Raw genomic sequence first — 18482 nt, forward strand, 5'->3', positions numbered from 1 at the left:
TGCCGAAAATTAGGGAGATTTCCAGGAGTATACAGGCGTTTATGGGGTCGAAAATCCCACTTTTCATGCAGTGTATTTCACATTACTGATTTAAACTGACATTAGGCATGTCAATCCATTTGAATCTACTCAATTCATATAGTTCTTGGCAGTGCTTCTCAAAAGCATCTTAAGCCTAATAGGCCGCTCACACCAAGGACTAAAACGATAACAATAAATATTGTTTTAAAAATCGTTCTAAATATAAAACAATAGCAGAGCCCACACCACAACTATCATGATACCGGCACAGAGGAACAATATTGTTGCCAATCAGAATCCATCCTGCTTTAAAGAGCTCGAGCATTTAAAGTGACAAACTGCAGCGAGCGCTTAAACAGAATAAACAGAACAATGTCTTTCGATGGTGTGGGCGCTAATATAGTTATTGTTAAAGTTATTATTCAATGGTCTCTATGATCATCTTGGCTCCGATGCTTTTGAGAAACGTGAACATTCAGCAGTCATTCTGACCTGCACACCAACTTGGCATTTAAAGAACTGGGACTTATTATAAACAGATTATTATAAACAGGCCTTGCTTCTGTTTGCCCATAGAGGGCATATTTGATGTGATTGATCTCTTTTTCATAAATAGTCTTCCTTTCTTTTATTATTATTTTTTTCTGGTTCGTGTTATGATTTCTGAATCCTGATAGATGTCCAGCTCAGGAAATTAATGAAAAAAAATTATCAAGGGAGAAAGCTTTTGACCAGTCAAAAAATTATTCCTCACAATAAACTCATCTAAACTCAGAGAATACTGGAACATAAAATAGAGAAATCACAAAAATATCTATCTTAGAATACTTGAACTGGTCCTCTAGGAAGGGACATCTTTTTGGAGGGAAAACAGTACAATCATCATTAAGTACTAGCACTGGATCAAACAAATTCTGTAATGTTTTGAGGCATTATCTGGTTTGTCTCACTCAAAAACTGTCACATGTCTGTCTTGTCTTGTACACATGTGGTGTGTTGGGTAATTCCCGTTTAATGTGCGGTCCTGTCTTCTGTCTTGACCCTCTTGTTATCTCATTATTGGTTAATTTGCCCCACCTATGCTCCCTCTATTTCTGCCTGATTTGTCACCCTTTATATTCTCATTGTGTCTTCAGTCCTTTGCTGGTTCATTGTCGTGAGTATGTCTTTGGTCATATGTTTCTCCGTTGTGTTACATGTTTTGCTCCAGATGTTTATTGTATTCCAAGTTTGATTTTCCCCCTCGTGGGTTTTTGTTTTGTGTTTATTTTTTTTTTGTATATAATAAATCCCACCTTTATTTCTGCAAATGAGTCCTCGCTCCCATTTTTCCCTTTCATTATGTGACAAAGATATTTTGTTATGAGCTGCCAACTCTCACGTATTCAGCGTAAGACTCACACAATTGACTTTTCACATGCTCTCAGGCCACACATACATTTTCTCATGCAGAGAAGCAAAAAGGACACTGCACAGACAGACAAGACAGAGCAGGTTATTTCTAATATGAAAGTAGTCTCAGCAGTCTCAGCTTTCAAATTATGTCAATTTTATTACGAAACCCAAACAATAAATACGGTTTGCTGCTCTTAAATGTGCTGTGACAGATCGCTGTAGCGCCTTAAGTTCAAGTGGCACGTGAACCAATCCTCTCTTACTCTTTACTACTAGTTAATAGTAAACGAACACAAATGAACATTATAAGGTATGTTGAATATACATGTACATTGTACTTGTACATGTATACATGTATATACATTGATACGGGACAACTTACTGAAATGTACACCGATCAGGCATAACATTATGACATAATATCATGATGATATTGTGTTGGTCCCCCCTTTGCTGCCAAAAAGTCTGTTACGTATGTAACCCTCGTTCCCTGAAGGAGGGAACGGAGACGTACGTCGGAACTGACTGATGAATTGGGGATAGTTTTGAGAGACCAATCTACTTTGAGTGTTTTAAAACGTGCCAATATACATTGGCATGTGGTTCACGCATTCCATGCTCCTCCCCGCAGCGCGGGTATAAATAAGGAAGTGGAATACTGCATCTTTGCTTTTCTGCTGAGGAGCCGAACTAGTGACTCTGCCCTTCAGCGGAAGCACAGCACCTGTGGCGACGGGACATACGTCTCCGTTCCCTCATTCAGGGAACAAGAGTTAACAGACTCGTTCCCTTTCGACGTACATCGGAACTGTGAATTGGGGATCCTACCAACTCGCCAGAGATGCTGGCCCTTCCAGCGTCCTGCTTGAGCTCGCTGGACCACCCCTATGTTTGAGCGGGAAGTCAGGGCTCTAAGCAGAGAAGGTCAGTCACTGCTGTTCTGCAAGACTCACTCAGTGTGACTATTGGAAATTGTGCCTGTCTCGGGAGATGGAACGCTGTGGAGCCACATCCATCAATGAAAGGAGAGGTGGTGGATACACATAAGGACTAACCTAGCAGGGTAGTGCAAGATATGGCAGTCTCTGAGGTGGTCCCAACTTAGTTCTAGGAGGGAAAGAACACCATCAGAGATGACAGAGCAGTCAAGGGAAAGGGCTAGCTGAGTAGGGTAGCTGGTACAGTGGACGAATACACATATGGGGTTGCCGCAGGAACCGCTACATATGGATACCCAGCCTACACACGTTCCACATGCATAAAGGTTTAAGCCTGGCATCAGATGCCCGCAACGTCTGACTGCCGAGGGTGACAGAGGAGCTCGACAGGGTTCGCCATTTCTGGGGAACACAACTCGAGATAATAAACGCACGTATCCGGCCCTGGGGGGCGGGAGTGGCGTTTCAAGCCGACACTAGAACGGCTCCTTCGCACTACTGACCACTGGGGAAGATACCAGCTCTACACGGAGGCTATATAATCTAGCGAACGTGATAGGTGTAACCCAGCCCGCAGCTCTACAGATATCTGTCAGCAAGGCGCCTTCAGCCAGCACCCAGGAGGAAGCTGCACCTCTAGTTGAGTGTGCTCGCAACCTGAACGGGCAAGGCACGTATTGCGATTGGTACACCAAAACAGTAGCATCCACTATTCAGTGGGCTAACCTCTGCTTCGAGACGGTCTTTCCCTTCTGCGGGTCCGTAACAGACGAAGAGCTGCTCTGAGGTCCCCTTCCCTCTTGATAGAAGCCAATGCAGTCAAGAGCACTGTCTTCATGGACAGGATTTTTAATTCTATGGACTGCAAAGGCTAAAAGGGAGGACTTTGAAGTGCCCTGAGCACCAGAGTTAAGTCCCAAGAGGGTAACAAGGTTGGACGAGGAGGATTTAGCCTCCTTGCACCTCTGAGGAACCTGACGATTAGGTCATGCTTCCCTAGGACTTACCTTCAACTGTGTCGTGATACGCTACAATTGCTGCGACGTACACTTTGAGGGTGGAGGGAGACAGCCTTCACTCCAGACCATCTGGCAGGAAAGAAAGCACGACTCTAACCAAACACCTTCGGGGGTCTTCCCGGTGGGAAGAGCACCATTCATTGAACAGGTTCCACTTCACCACATAGAGGAGAATCGTAGAGGGAGCTCTAGCAGAAGTTATTGTGTCTAACATAGCCTGTGGCAGGCCACCTAGAACCTCTGCGTTCCGTCCAGGGACCAGACATGGAGTTTCTAGAGGTCTGTACGTGGGTGCCATAGAGTGCCCCATCTCTGAGAAAGAAATTGTTCGGCTCCGAAGCAGAAAGCAAAGATGCGGTATTCCACTTACTTATTTATACCTGCGCTGCAGGGAGGAGTGTGGAATGCATGAACCGCATACCAATGTTCATTGGCTCGTTTTAAAACACTCAAAGTAGATTGGTCTCTGAAAACGATCCCCAATTCGTTGGTCAGTTCCGACGTATGTCGAATGTGACTGACTGAAAGGGAACAGCCATGACACATATGATAATATATACATTTCAAAAGATGCCTAAAATGTCAAAATTATCATTACAGTGACAGCTAATCTCAAGCCATCACTGAGCAATCGCTATAGGTTTAGTCTATTAACATTCTGTAAATGTTGTATTTGTATTATATTAATGTGTACTTACTAGAGGCATGAGATTTAATTTTTAAACTCTGCGATTCAATTAAATAAATATATGCGCCACGGATTTCAGAGCAAAGTGCGACACTTCATAAATGCGTACAGGTCACATGTTTCTTCCAGCGTCTGAGAGTGGCTCCACAGTAAATTCTGCTTCACATGAACTCAGTTTCCACATGTGCTATTTGTTTGGATTTCCAATAACGTACATTTGGGAATGAATATAATGTCTGATGTATGTTACACTGTTATCATTTACATGCGTGGATCGTGTCTCAGTAGCTCGGTTAACAAACATTGCTTAAAACATTCATTTGGGAATGCAACATGCGCCATTTCACCAGATTTGTAATGTAAATCGTTTAAAAACCTATGCCAACACAGGAGAATACATCAAAAACAACAGTTTAAACTATTGCCCCGAGTTTGCATGCTTTGATGTCCACATGTTCTTGTTCAAAATTACTGAGGCTGTAGCAATTCTATCATGAAGAAGTGGTCAAATATTGTAATATATTACCACAAAAAAATATCAGATTACTCAATTATTCATAAAAAAAATTGGCTGATTACTTGATTACCAAAATAATTGACAGACCTACATTAGTTCAAACATTTCAAAATGCACCTGCATCGTTTTGCATGTCTTTCAGTTGAATAAATGACTATTTTTTCCAGTCATGCATTTCATGATTACTTATAGTGTTAAAATGTTGTCTCGTGAACTCAGTATCATGTATTCTCTCTTCTCATGAGCTAAGTGTATCGTCACACCCCTAGTAGCCCTACTTATTGAATCTTAAAACATTTATGCTTTCTGAAAGTTTTGATCCTGACTGTTATAAAAATGAAACATATCTGCTCTCTGTGGCTGGAAACAGACTTAAACTACTGGCTTGGGAGCAAGAACTTGCTAGATTCATATACTGGCTGCAGTGAGCTTCATATGGTGAAGTGGCAACAGCTTAACACATTGCCCTCACTATGTCTTTACAGTGTTTATCATTAAAATTAAACTATTCATCCTCCTTGGATGTTCCAAAAAGGTTGGCGGAACTGTGAAAAGATTCAGCAGTCTTGCTGCAAGATGCATGGTGGGTTTGATTGTGTAAATGAGAAGCTTTGAAAAGCCCAGCACACTGCAAGGCAGTAGCTTGCTTCTTCATGTTTTAAAGTTGTCAAAAATATAGATATTTTGATATGTATCAATACTGAAATATCTGAAACGGTTCCAATACTCCTTTTCTGCAGTATTGATCCACCGATACCAGCTGCACATTGTCCTATTGTATTTATTTGTGCTATCATTTGCAATTAGTTTATTTGTTCTTATTTTATTACTGCCTGTTCACTTGTCTCTTTTATGTAAATGTAGTTTAATGATTCAAATAAACCCAGACAGCAACATTGTGTCGGGCCTGATCTGGCCCACATCTAGTAAACATTGAATCCGCATGTATCAGATGTGGCCCGGATCTTGGCCGACACTATGTTGCTGTCTAGAAACCTCTGTGTGCAAGCTATTAAAACAAAATTAGCCAAATTATTATGAGATAATAACAACTGATCTGTATTTCCCCATGGTATCGAAAATTGTATCAAATATCATTATTTTTCAAGGTATCGTATCGAATTTGAAAATTCCAGTACTGTCACAATACTAGTATGCTAAATATCTTACCTCCAAAATGTGATATATTTTTAGAAAATAATATTAGTCATTTCTAATTGCAATTCTTTTCATTAAGAATTAATTGGAATGTAAAAAAATGTATGTTATATACAAGAATAGAGCCAAGCTAAATATTAGTTCCCTATCTATCAGTCACATTCTAAACCTAACCCTAACGAGGGTTAAGACAGAAACCGAGATGTTTGCTAGAACAATGGCTATTTTTTTTGAGTTGGCAACACTTTATTTTGGTTCCTTTTGAACATTCTGTTGACTATAAGTAACTTTGCAAGTTAACTTATTAACTTTATATATATATATATATCAGGGTTTTTCCTGGCTCAAAATGAGGCGGAGGTGGTAAAATCCTGCTTGGCCCAGGCGACCCGCGGCTCGCGATTTTGCCAATTAATTGTCAGTTTTAGGGCTGTCATACATTTTTTATGTGCTTCGATCATTAAATAATTATGAATTTAATCCCTTTTAAATTATCGATTTGCAGTGTAAGATTACAGCAAACACCTTTAAATATTTATTCAATTCAGTAAATAACTGAAACAATCACAACAAACTGACAAAATAAAAGGGTTATAAATGTATCATTCATATATTTCTATCACTATAGAATATATACATCTGTGTTTGTGGAACTAATAGTCACTCTTTTATTTGTTAAACACGTTCCAGAATCCAATAAGTACACACTACTTCATTATAGACAAAACAATAAATGAATAAAAATATATAATCATAAGGTATGACAAAAATATATATAAAAAATTGCAATTACAAAAAGTAATTCTGGAAAAAAATATTTGGGCAAATTTGATAAAATCTAAACATGTTAATAAAAAGGTACAAATTACTTTGTGTTCTTATAAAATACATTTATGAATAACTATTTATATTATTAGATTTATATTTATGAATGTAGATAATTATATGGGCCTTCACAAATAATATCAAATTACAATATGTTTATTGTAAACGTAATGTGCAGCTTTGTAATGGGGCAACAAAGATATGATAGATACGAGAGAACAAGATTTTAAGGCTTTAATAATATTTCAGCGCACAAAACGTCTCGGGTTATGACTATAACCCTTGTTCCCCGAGAAGGGAACGAGACACTGCGTCGTCGAGTGACAACACTCTGGGAACGCCCACAGTGTTATGCATCTGAAGTATGAATGAAATCAAGCCAATCTGATTGGTGGTGCGTCGTGACGTAATAGATGACGGCATACCCGGAAGATACAAAAGGGAAGCTGATGCAAAAACATACCAGCTTTTTGCGATGAAGCGAGCGCTCTAGCCGTGATAGGTGTGGCGACGAGACGCAGTGTCTCGTTCCCTTCTCGGGGAAAAAGGGTTATAGTCATAACCCGAGACGTTCCCCTTCGAGGGAACTCGCACTGCGTCGTCGAGTGACAACACTCTGGGAACGTTAATACCCACTAGGCCACACCGAAATCACCCCACGTCCCAGTGTGAAGCTGGAACCCCAGGCACACTTAGGACGCAAGTACTCGAGCACCAGGCGTCACCGGGAGGTGCAGACTGTAAAATCTTATGAAGGTGTGCGGGGTGGCCCACCCGGCCGCCTCGCATACCTCTTGAAGCAAGACGCCAGAAAGGAGGGCCACTGAGGAGGCCATGCTCCTGGTGGAATGGGCCCTCACGGCCATGGGTGGAGGCAAATTGTGCACCCTATAAGCCGCGGCTATAGCCTGGACAATCCAATTACTGATCGTCTGCGTTGACGTAGGCAGCCCTTTCTTGGGTGAGCCAAAGCACACCAACAATTGGTCGGACCTTCTCCAATGGGAAGACTTCTCCAAATAAATACTCAGAGCTCTGACCGGGCAGAGCAGATGAAGTCTCCCCTCTTCCGCCGTCAGGTGGGGAGAGGGATGGAAAGCCTGAAGAACCAGAGACCGGGCTCCCTGAGATGGAACCTTGGGTATGTAGCCCGGTCTAGGGTGAAGGATGGCCCTCACTCTGCCAGGGGCAAACTCCAGGCAGGTTGGCGTGACCGCCAAGGCCTGGAGATCTCCCACTCTCCTAAGAGAGGTAATAGCGAGGAGAAAGGCCACCTTCAGGGTCAGGTTCTGCGGCTCAGCCGACTCCAGTGGCTCGAAGGGGGCCTCAGCCAGCCCTTCAAGTACCACCGCCAGGTCCCAAGTTGGGACTCTGGAGCGAGCCGCAGGCCTCATCCTCCGAGCCCCACGGAGGAACTGTACAACCAGATGGTGCTTCCCCAAGGGTCCATCACCTAGAGGTGCGTGGAAAGCCCCAAGGGCAGCCACGTACACCTTCAGGGTGGACGGGGTAAGACCAGAGGAGAAGCGATCTTGGAGGAACTCTGCAGGACCCATGTAGACACACTCGGAAGGCATAACCATGCGCCAAGATAATCTACTAAGGGAACCAGCCTCTCGAGGCTGGCCTCGGGTGTTAACCGAGATTTTCGGTGGGTGCACACGTTTGCTGTCCAGTCGCAAGTCCTACCGGAGGCGACGAAGACAGCACGCGTGTGTGGGAAATCAGTGAGGCCGAAGCGTCTGTGACGGCGGGAACACAGCACTGATCTCCCGAGAGCTCCGGGGGGAAAACAACCTCGGTCGCTCCGCCCTGGGGGGGACAGCTCTCAGCGGTCCAGCCGCAGCTAGGACCGCTTGGTGGAAGCCTTCTTTGCCTGAAGGACGGTCCTCAGATCGACCTTAGGCTCGGAAGGCTTACCACGAGAGCGCCGCCTCTTTTGCCAGGCTCCCTCAGGAGGGGCGCGAGAAGCAACGCTCTCTTTTTGCACCTGCCGGTGCGAGGAGCTAGCAGACGGCCGAGGCTGTCCCTTTGAGACAGCCTTCCCCGAGGAGCTGGACCGACGAGGGAGATACTGCTGGAAAGCCGCCGACTGTTTCTTCACCTCCTGGAACCTCTCGACGACGGTGTTAACCGCGCCGCCGAAAAGTCCAGAAGGTGAAATCGGGGAATCCAGGAGAAAGTGTTTCTCTCTCTCCTTCATCCCCGACAGATTTAACCAAAGATGCCTCTCCACACACACCATACCAGCCATGGAGCGGCCGATGGAACGGGCCGTCTCCTTGGTGATGCGGAGAGACAAGTCGGTGGCTTTCCTGAGTTCGAGGACATCGTCCGGAGACGGGCCCTCGTCCTCGTCGAGCTCCTTGAGGAGGTCGGCCTGGTAGGCCTGCAGTACCGCCATGGTGTGCAGACAGCTACCAGCCCGCCCAGCCGCCATATAAGCCCTACCCACCAGCACTGATGTATCACGAGATGGCTTGGTGGGTAGTACCGGGGCCTTGAGGGACGAAGCGGCCTCGGGAGAAAGATAGCTCGCGAGAGCTTCCTCCACCCGTGGCAGCGTCCCATAACCCTGTTCAGCCGCCCCCAGCACGTTATCCGAAGTCGAGTACTGGGGGATTAGAGAGTCTGGCTGAATAGGGTTTATCCCAAGACCTACACAACTCATTGTGCAGGTCCGGAAAAAAAAGGCAGACCCCGGCGTGGAGGTTGAGGCCTGCGCCTGAAGAACCGTTCATCCAGCTTACTGGGGGGCTGGATTTCCGGTTCTTCCTGTGGCCAGTCAATTTTTAACTTGGCCACGGCACAGGTCAAAACCTCCACTAGCTCCACTAGGTGCGTGAAGCGATGGCTCAGGCTCCACATCACCCGCCTCGAAGGGGAACTATGAAAATATATGAAACGCTTCAAAACAGTGCGGCACAATGCGCTTCTGTGCATCCCGGGTGCAGAATGATGCGCTTAAAGCAACATGGAGTCAGAGTGCGCAGTGCAGCGCGAGTGCGCATTGAAAAGTTCACGGCACAAAGAGAAGAGATGTTGAGCGCACAAATCCTAGTCTATAAATGTATATCTGTCCAACATTTTAGTGATTATTTGCTTCTTCACAGTTTTAAATTGCAGTTATTGTGCGCGTGATGCTAATTAATAGTCTGTGTGTTGTCACCCGGTAGCGAGTACAACATCGGAAACCGCTAGATTAACTCCAGCATGATTAAGTCATTTTATGCAAACAGCCATTTATCTACTGATCAAGTATTATAATGAATATATCATCCTGGAGAGAGTTTTACCGTGCAGCTGCTGACTGTTGTTACCGAACGCGACGGGCAGTTTGAATTATGCTGAACGGAGAATGATTGACAGCTAATGCTGCTTTCACGTGCTCTCGGAATTATCGTAAATACGAGTTTCCTAGGTAAACATTGCACATTTCTTAGTGCAGGTTTGTGTGTGTGAACACACAATGTGAAAACCTTTGGCCTAGGCTATTTCATTATATTTTATCCTGAAAATAGTGTTCATTATTGCAGTTGTCTATTTCAAAGATGTCAGGGAAGAGGTAAATGGCAAATTAATTTTCCATAATAATTTGGAATATTTTTTAGTTTTTTCTTTCCTTTTTCTTTTCTTTCTGAATCAGATCTAAAACTCAACAAGGGTCCGAATAGCTGCTGAAATTAGCAGGGATTCAACCGTCTGGCTAGTTCACATACTCTTGTCAAACTACCAGCTGCCATGGAGACATATATTCTCCAGCAATGATGAAATGACTTACTGTCAGGGCTCGACATTAAGCATGTTCACGTGCTTGTCCTTCAGAGAAGTAAATCTGTCATTCACTTTTCCGAGTAAAAAGGTGCTTGTCCGGAAAAAATGCGATAATTTAAAAAAAAAAAGTATTCTGAAGCAATATTCTCACCAGTGTTCAATCAGCTTGGACATATTTAAATCTGCTTATTTGTGATATTTTTACCTTTTATGAAGGTCATTTTTTTCCATAATAAATAAAGGCGATGCCTCTGCTTTCATTTTATATTCTTGAAGGTCCCATGGCATGGCATTTTTCTATTATTTTATAATGTTTCCTGAGGTGTACTTATACTGTTAGTATGACTTTTACATCATAAAATGTCATAATTTAGAAATAAAAGGCATTTTTTCTATACTGCTGTTTGCCCTGTGGCTGAATGCCCTGCTTCAAGAGGCGTGTCTGCTGTGAGACTTCAGTAAAAACGCCCACTGTTGTGATTGGCTGACATCTTTGCATTTTAAATGAGCGGAGGGGGCGTGGTTTAACGAGGTCTACGAGGCACGAGCAGGCACGAGCTGCTGCCAGAGAGACGGATGGACCCGAGTTCACTTCACATCAGTTCTCAGCATGTCTGAACTGTTGTAGTTACAGCATATACTTCAGGTTATTAGTCTATTTCTAGTCGGAGGGACTGACACTCATGTCAGAAAGTTAGTAATTTTAGTAAATTATGGATCAGCGCTGACTGGAGACGCAAACCGTTTAGAACGATTCAGTCCGATTTGGTGAACTGATTCGGTTCACTAAAAAGAACTGGTTCAAAAGAAAGATCGTTCGCGAACCGGACATCACTAATGTACCAGAGACTGAGTTCAGCGATTGCTAACAAAGTTATTTATAGTAACTACTGAGTTATGAGAGCGCTGTCAGTCAGCGCGAGTTTATTGTGTTTGTATCTGAGAGTTCTGAATAAACACGAGTCCCAGTCACACCGAGTCCGTCTTCATCATTATTACCAACTTTGTAACACATGCAAAGTACCATTACAGCTGTCGAGATGAACGAGTTAAAAGTAAGTGTTGATAATAGCATTATTTTTAAAATAAAATAAAAGCGTCAGTGACGTGCGTTGAGTACACAGCGCAAACAAAGACACAACAGCAGTAATCGAATGTAATCCAGTTTATTGTGGGGCTAGGCTGGCTAGCCCAGATATGCTCATTCTGCTTAATCTCATGCAGCGTTTGGTGCCTCCGCTGTGGGCCAGATGCAGTACTGGGGGTCGGGGATGTTGAAGGCCGAGCTTCGGCGTGTGTGAGGTTTATCTCTAAAGATGTTGAGCAGAAACTCATGACTGTATGCACATTTTAGAACCGATAGACGCGACGAGGACGTACAAAAACACTGACTCACAAGATAGAAAACACGAAAACACCATTCTGTCTGGAGAGAGAGAAGCCGCAGTGTGTGCACGAATAATAAATAATTAGCTACACATCAGAAATCACTGATCACAGATCAGAAGGAACTGAAAAAAGACTTCTGTTTTCATTTGTACATCCAAACACTGAGAAACTGCCAGCATTCACTCGTTCACACGCAATGATCTCTCGAGCGTTTGCATGGGCGTGCCAGATTCTCTGGGTGGAGGAAAGGGCGGTAACCATTCCTGCTTGGACGTCAAACGAGGAGACTTCAGGATTGGCTCGTCTGGCCTGTCATGTTCTCAAAGGCAGAGAAAGACAACCAGAACTCGGTTTTACACCAAGCAACATTTCTATCCACTTGGGGACAATATTCAGGCTAGGGGAACTCATATTAATGTTGAAAAACCTCATAAAATGAAAATTTCATGCCATGGGACCTTTAAATTTGATCTATAAATTAAATTAGAATAAGACTCTATAGGGCTGTTACCAATCAAATGAAATAATTTACACTGAAAAATGTTGTGAGATTGTTTTAAATATACAAATAAGAAATGTTGGAAAGAAAACATGAAACTAAACCACCATCAGGTGACCGTCTTAATGAGTGAGTCATTGAATGAATCATTTGAATGAATGACTCAAACGGCTGATTCATTCAAGAATGAGGCAGCTGTTTACTAATAGGTAATTGAATCTTTGATTCAACCGATTCATTCAAAACGCTGAATCATTCCGTAACACACTGTTACGGTTCTGCTTTGATCTTTGTTTGGAACAATTTTTGCTGCTGAAACCGAACAAAAACAATCAATTTTGCATCCAAAATGTAAGTGATTTAATGTTAATTGATTTCATTTGACAGTTCCATAGACAATGTCATTTTCAGTTGTGATGGTATTCAGGAAAACAGCAATGTGATGTTGCTTAACTGTATTATATGTTATAAATATAAAAACTCTACAATTTAGTAATTTTAACCGTGTATGTTAACTGTAGTTTCTTTGTGTGAGAGGCGCTCATTTGTTGTGATTTCTCCTCGAGAGGCTGCCCAAGCATCAACAGCGGAATTTGTTACCGTTAGTTCATTATACATTACATTATATATTATCATCCACTATCGATTGCCACTTACACTAAATTCATGCAGAATCATTCTTGCATTTTGGTGATTCCCTAGTTATTTTTTATAATCTACGTTTTAATCAGGCTACTTGTCCGGTTGGAGCAAGCGGATAAGCGTTAATGTCGAGCCCTGTTACTGTACTCATAGGATATATAGTCTTCTCCCACATCGATCAGTCTTGTAGCCACTTCGGCGAGATGTGAATCGGTCCTCTTCTGTAGCTACTTCAGCGAGCACCTGAATCTATGTCGTGTCGAGCGAGCCCATGAATCACAGAATGTGTCGTTAGAATCAGAATGTAAACGTTGTTGTTGCGGGAATATCTAAATCTTACCCGGATACAGCAATATTATTTTCTGATTGGTTGTAAGGTAGCTATATATTTTTTATTTGATTAGCTGGTGCGTGGCAGGGCCTTCTGAACTCTATGGGGAACTCACTTGATTCATCTAATAGCGGTGCAACTTAATTTCTCTGCGTGAGAAATACAAGGTGTGGCGTGTGAGTGTGTGAACGGGTTGAAATGCATGTCTCACGCCCAATGCATGAAACTTGAGAGCCCTGTATATAAATATAAATATATATTTTAGGGCTGTCAACATTAACGTGCGATTAATTTAAATTCCTTAACGCGTTAAAATTATTTAACGCAATTAACGCAAATAAATTACAGAAGTACATGAAGCTGCGTCATTAACGTACTTTCCGTCATGCAGTTATTTGATCTTAGAAGCACCTGTAACCCCGGTAGGAGGACATTTCCATTCTTTAACCCAATTCTGCTTCTCTGCTTGTGATCAGGCTATTTTAAGCTGTTAAACTCTGGGAAAGTGTTCAGTGATCCAGTAATCAAATTCTTTCAAACAGTCCAAAACAACGCAAATGCAAAGAAGGCCAGGCTGATCACATCAAATATATCAGAGAGAATAGAGACTCACATCGCGTTTTTAGTAGTGTTTCTGAAGAGCGCAATTTTGGTGACTCACAGCAGCCGTACAATACGGCCGCGTGTCCACCAAAGGTTTTTCTTCACGCAGCTGGCTGGAGTATTCAGTTGTTTTCAGTGGGAGCGCCACGTTTTTAGAACCATGAGCGTAACGAGGCGCTGAGTGAGTGTTTCATGCTCAAGCGCTGAACGCTCAGCATTTTTTACTGGTCGCCGAGAGTTGAAGAATGTTCAAAAATGCAGCGCTCATCACTGTCACTTTTCACCCAGCCGTCCAATCACAGTGGAGGAGGGGCAGGACAAATACAACTCTCACAATATTCTTTCTGTTCAACGACATCGACAAGCAGAGCAAACAAACAAAAATGGATGAGAAATTAATATTACTAGTTTCTGAATATGCTTCTCTACCAGATGACATCTCCGGATTACCACAACGTGAATTTAAAAAACAGTGCTTGGAGGAACATTTCATTGGCGATGGCCCTTTCAGGTAAGCGGCAGTCAGACAGCTGTTCGGGATGCGGGATCTACAGTAGTGTAGTTTATAAACCGTCAAAGGTAGTTTTTTAATATATATATATATATATATATATATATATATATATATATATATATATATATATATATATATATATATATATATATATATATATATATATATATATATATATATATATATATATATATATATATATAAAAAGATTAGAGATTGAGAAACGATTTAAAACAAAGATAATATTCTGATTACTATATATATATATATATATATATATATATATATATATATATATATATATATATATATATATATATATATATATATATATATATATATAGTAATCAGAATATTATCTTTGTTTTAAATCGTTTCTCAATCTCTAATCTTTTTTTTTTTCATACAAATTTCAGTAGAAAAATGCCGTAAAAAATTGAAATACCTGAGGGACACTTATAAGAGAGAAATAGAGAAAGAAATCAGGTTCAGGGACAGCAGGAGGCAGCAGAAGGTGGAAGTATATGTCTATCCTCAACTTCCTGGAACCATACATCATGGACAGGGACACCACTAGTAATTTCAGACAGGCTAGTGATGAGGATGTTAGTGTAGTGGCTCTCCTTGAGTCTATGATAACACCAGATGAGGTAGTGTAGCATTATTATTGAACCTCAATGTTAAAGTGTAACAAGTGCTACAGAAGTATTTATGTTAAATAATTGTAGGATTGTCATGTTAAACGAAAGGAATTGTTATTTCTGTCAAAGAAAGGAATTAGGCTACTATTACTATTAGTATCAGTATATTGGTATTCATTTTTCAAAATTATTTTTGTGATAAAATAAATTAAATTATCTTTAAAATTTTGTATATCTGTATTATTTTTCCCCACACAGACATCAGATGAGAGAACACAGTCCCTGACACAATCTCCAACACCACACAGCCCAGATCTCCTGACTCCCCTGATGTGCCACCACTTTGCACACCTGAACCTTCTCGCCGTACCATTGCTCCAAAAAGAAGGGCTGAGCCTGATATGACTGACTATCAGCGCAGTGTCCTGAACAGCATTAGTAACAAGCCAGATGACGAAGAGCATTTTCTTTCAAGCTTAGTTGGGTCTTTGCGAAGCCTTCCTCCACGTAGTCGATCTGAGGTTAAGATCAAATTTCAACAGATTTTCCATGAAGCAGAATTTTTTGATTTATGAATCTGTACATAAAAATGTATCATTAAAATAATATATTACAATCATTCATCTTTCCCAGCCATTTATTTTCCTCTTGATTTAGACCACCCTTTAATGTGTAGCTTGTTAGTGAATGGAAATATGCTCATTTTCTAAGGTTATGTGTGGCTCCTAAAAGAGCCTTTTTTTTATACAATTGGCGGTGGTCCTGATGGTGGTGGGAGTCGCTATGATGACAGAATGCTACCATGCAACCTCACCTGCTGGAGAGGAGAAGTAGGTGGTGTACCTTTGCCTAATTTCCAGTGCTTCCCTAGAGGCATTGTTGCTACCTACTCGCTGGATGGGCTGCATGGCCAGCTGTGGCTCCGATGGCAGGGGGGCACAACTTTCTTCCTCTTCATCAGCATCTTCATAGCATAGGAATTTGTGAATGATACAAGTGGCCTTCACCACTGCATCTGCCACTTTTGGTGAGAGACCAAGCACTCTGTGGTAGAGTCTCCATTGGGCAGCAAGGATTCCAAATGTGCACTCCACCATCCTCCTTGCACGGGAAAGACGATAATTGAACACACGCTTTTCTCTGTTGAGGTGCTTTCCTGGGTAGGGTCGGAGAAGGTGCCACTTTAGAGGATAAGCCTCGTCACCCACAAACACATGTGGCACAGGCTGGAGGTCTTCTGCTCCTGGTAAAGGTGCATCCTCTGATAGGTCGAGAGTCCCCTGGTTAAGGGCCTTGCCAAAGTCGGAGAAACAGAGAGTCCCACCATCGCTGCTTTTCCCGTATGCCCCCACATCCACCATCCTGAAAAGGTATCGAGCATCAACTACTGCTAGGAGGACAATGGAGAAGTTCCCCTTGTAATTAAAATACATGGATCCTATTGACGATGGGGCCTGTATTGCAACATGCTTCCCATGAATTGCTCCCAGGCAGTTGGAGAAGTTCCACAACATATGGAAGTCTTCAGCGATCCTCTTCCAGTGGTGTTGTTTAGGGAAGGGCATATATTCCTGGACCATGACAGACCATATTGCCTCACAAACTTCTTTTACCACCCTTGCCACTGTGCAGTAACCCACCCTGTATCTAAAAGCTATTGATCTGAATGAGTCTCCTGTTGACAGATACCTGAAATAAAGACAGAAAAAGTTGCAAAGCTAGACATTCAATAAAACATATTTATTTAAATCATACTTTCATTAGTTATAAATTCAATAAAACATATTTATTTAAACCATGTTTTAATTATATTAATATGTGTAAAAAAATATGTGAAAAATATCACTGAATTAAATATACCAAAAAAGTAAATACAGTAAAATAAGCAATGTTGTCCTACATATGCTACGTATGCTACATATGCAGTGATAGGTGTAACTAAGTACATGTAGGCATAAAATATCACTGTAGCACAAGTTTTGGGACACTTCTTCTACATACCTCAGACAAATGCAGAGACGTTCTTCCGAGACGATGGCGAAGGTATAATTTTCCGGAAAAACACTTCAAACTGTGTCTTGCTCATCCGAAAGTACTCCTTGAAACAGCTACCATCCAACTTCAGTTCTTGGACCAAACGATGGTACTCACCGAGATATTTTCTTGCCTCCAAAATCTCATGAACCCATATAGACCGGCGAGTCCGTCTTCTGTTTCTACGTGGTTCAGCAATCCCTTCATCTAAAGCAAGGACCAGAGCAAGTGCTCTACATTGTGTCGACATTCTTAGTCTGATATAAATTATCTGCGAAATCAGTTACAAGTAATTGTGCCGCGGATATTCCGTATCATAGCAACAAAACGTCTCATCTAGAAAAAACGCTGCCCTTCCAAAACGCTCTCAATCTCGTTGTTGTTGCTCTGTACACATACTATACACTGTGAATTCTGTAAAGTTTTTTGTTTTCATGGGTGCTTAGGTGTGTATAAATGTTTTCATGGGTGCTTAGGTGTGTATAAATGTATTTTATAAGTATTATATAATATCATTATATGGACCCTTTATATTTGGTGTCCTTTTGGAGTCTCCAATGATCCCTGAAGCTTGCAGAAAATACAGTTTTGTGAGAATCACCCTTCAATCTGATTTTTTACTTTGGATATAGCAAATTATGACAAAATGAATGTGTTTAAAAAGATAAATGGCGTATGCTTAATTTCACGATAAGTGTGCGATTAATCACACAACAAAGGTGCAAATAATCACGATTAAAATGTTTATATATATATTAGGGCTGTCAATAGATTAAACATTTTAATCGTGATTATTTGCTTATATATATATATATATATTAGGGGTGTAACGGTACACATACTCGTACCGAACCATTTCGGTACAGGGCTTTCGGTTCGGTGCATGCGTGGTTTCGAATGCAATCTTTAACAGTTAACAGTCGGCTTGTTTTAAACGCGGAACACACTTCAATCCGAGTTCCCACAAGAAAATATTAAGTATTCAGTCCATTTTATCACAAAATTCAATCGATAAATGCTTTTTTGACGCTCTTTAAAATTACGTGACTGATCACTGATCACAGTTCAAGCGGCCGCGCGTCAACACGATCATCTGTGAGTGCGATCGAACATCTCTTCCTAAAGAACAAACATGAATGAACATCTGAAGGTGTGTTGAGGATATATTACAACTTACTGTCACGTATCATATGTGGTGTAATCGCTCAATCAGTTTTTCAACGGCGGAATGTCAATATAACTGCTTGTAAACAATGTCACGTAGCATCACATTTACCTCAGGCAGTCATTCAGTGTCCACAGCTCTTAGTTCACTAGAGAGATTAACTCTTTAACTAAATATGCACTATATTAGCCTATATATTCATTATATTCTACTTAACCTGCTAGTGATATCTTGATTATTTCATGTATGTTTAAACATAAATAAATGAAAATGACAGACACTGTGTAGGCTATAAAATATTTTATTTTAACAACGAATTGGAGAAAAAA

Source organism: Gobio gobio (genome assembly GCF_949357685.1).
Source record: "Gobio gobio genome assembly, chromosome: 24".
NCBI lineage: Eukaryota > Metazoa > Chordata > Actinopteri > Cypriniformes > Gobionidae > Gobio > Gobio gobio.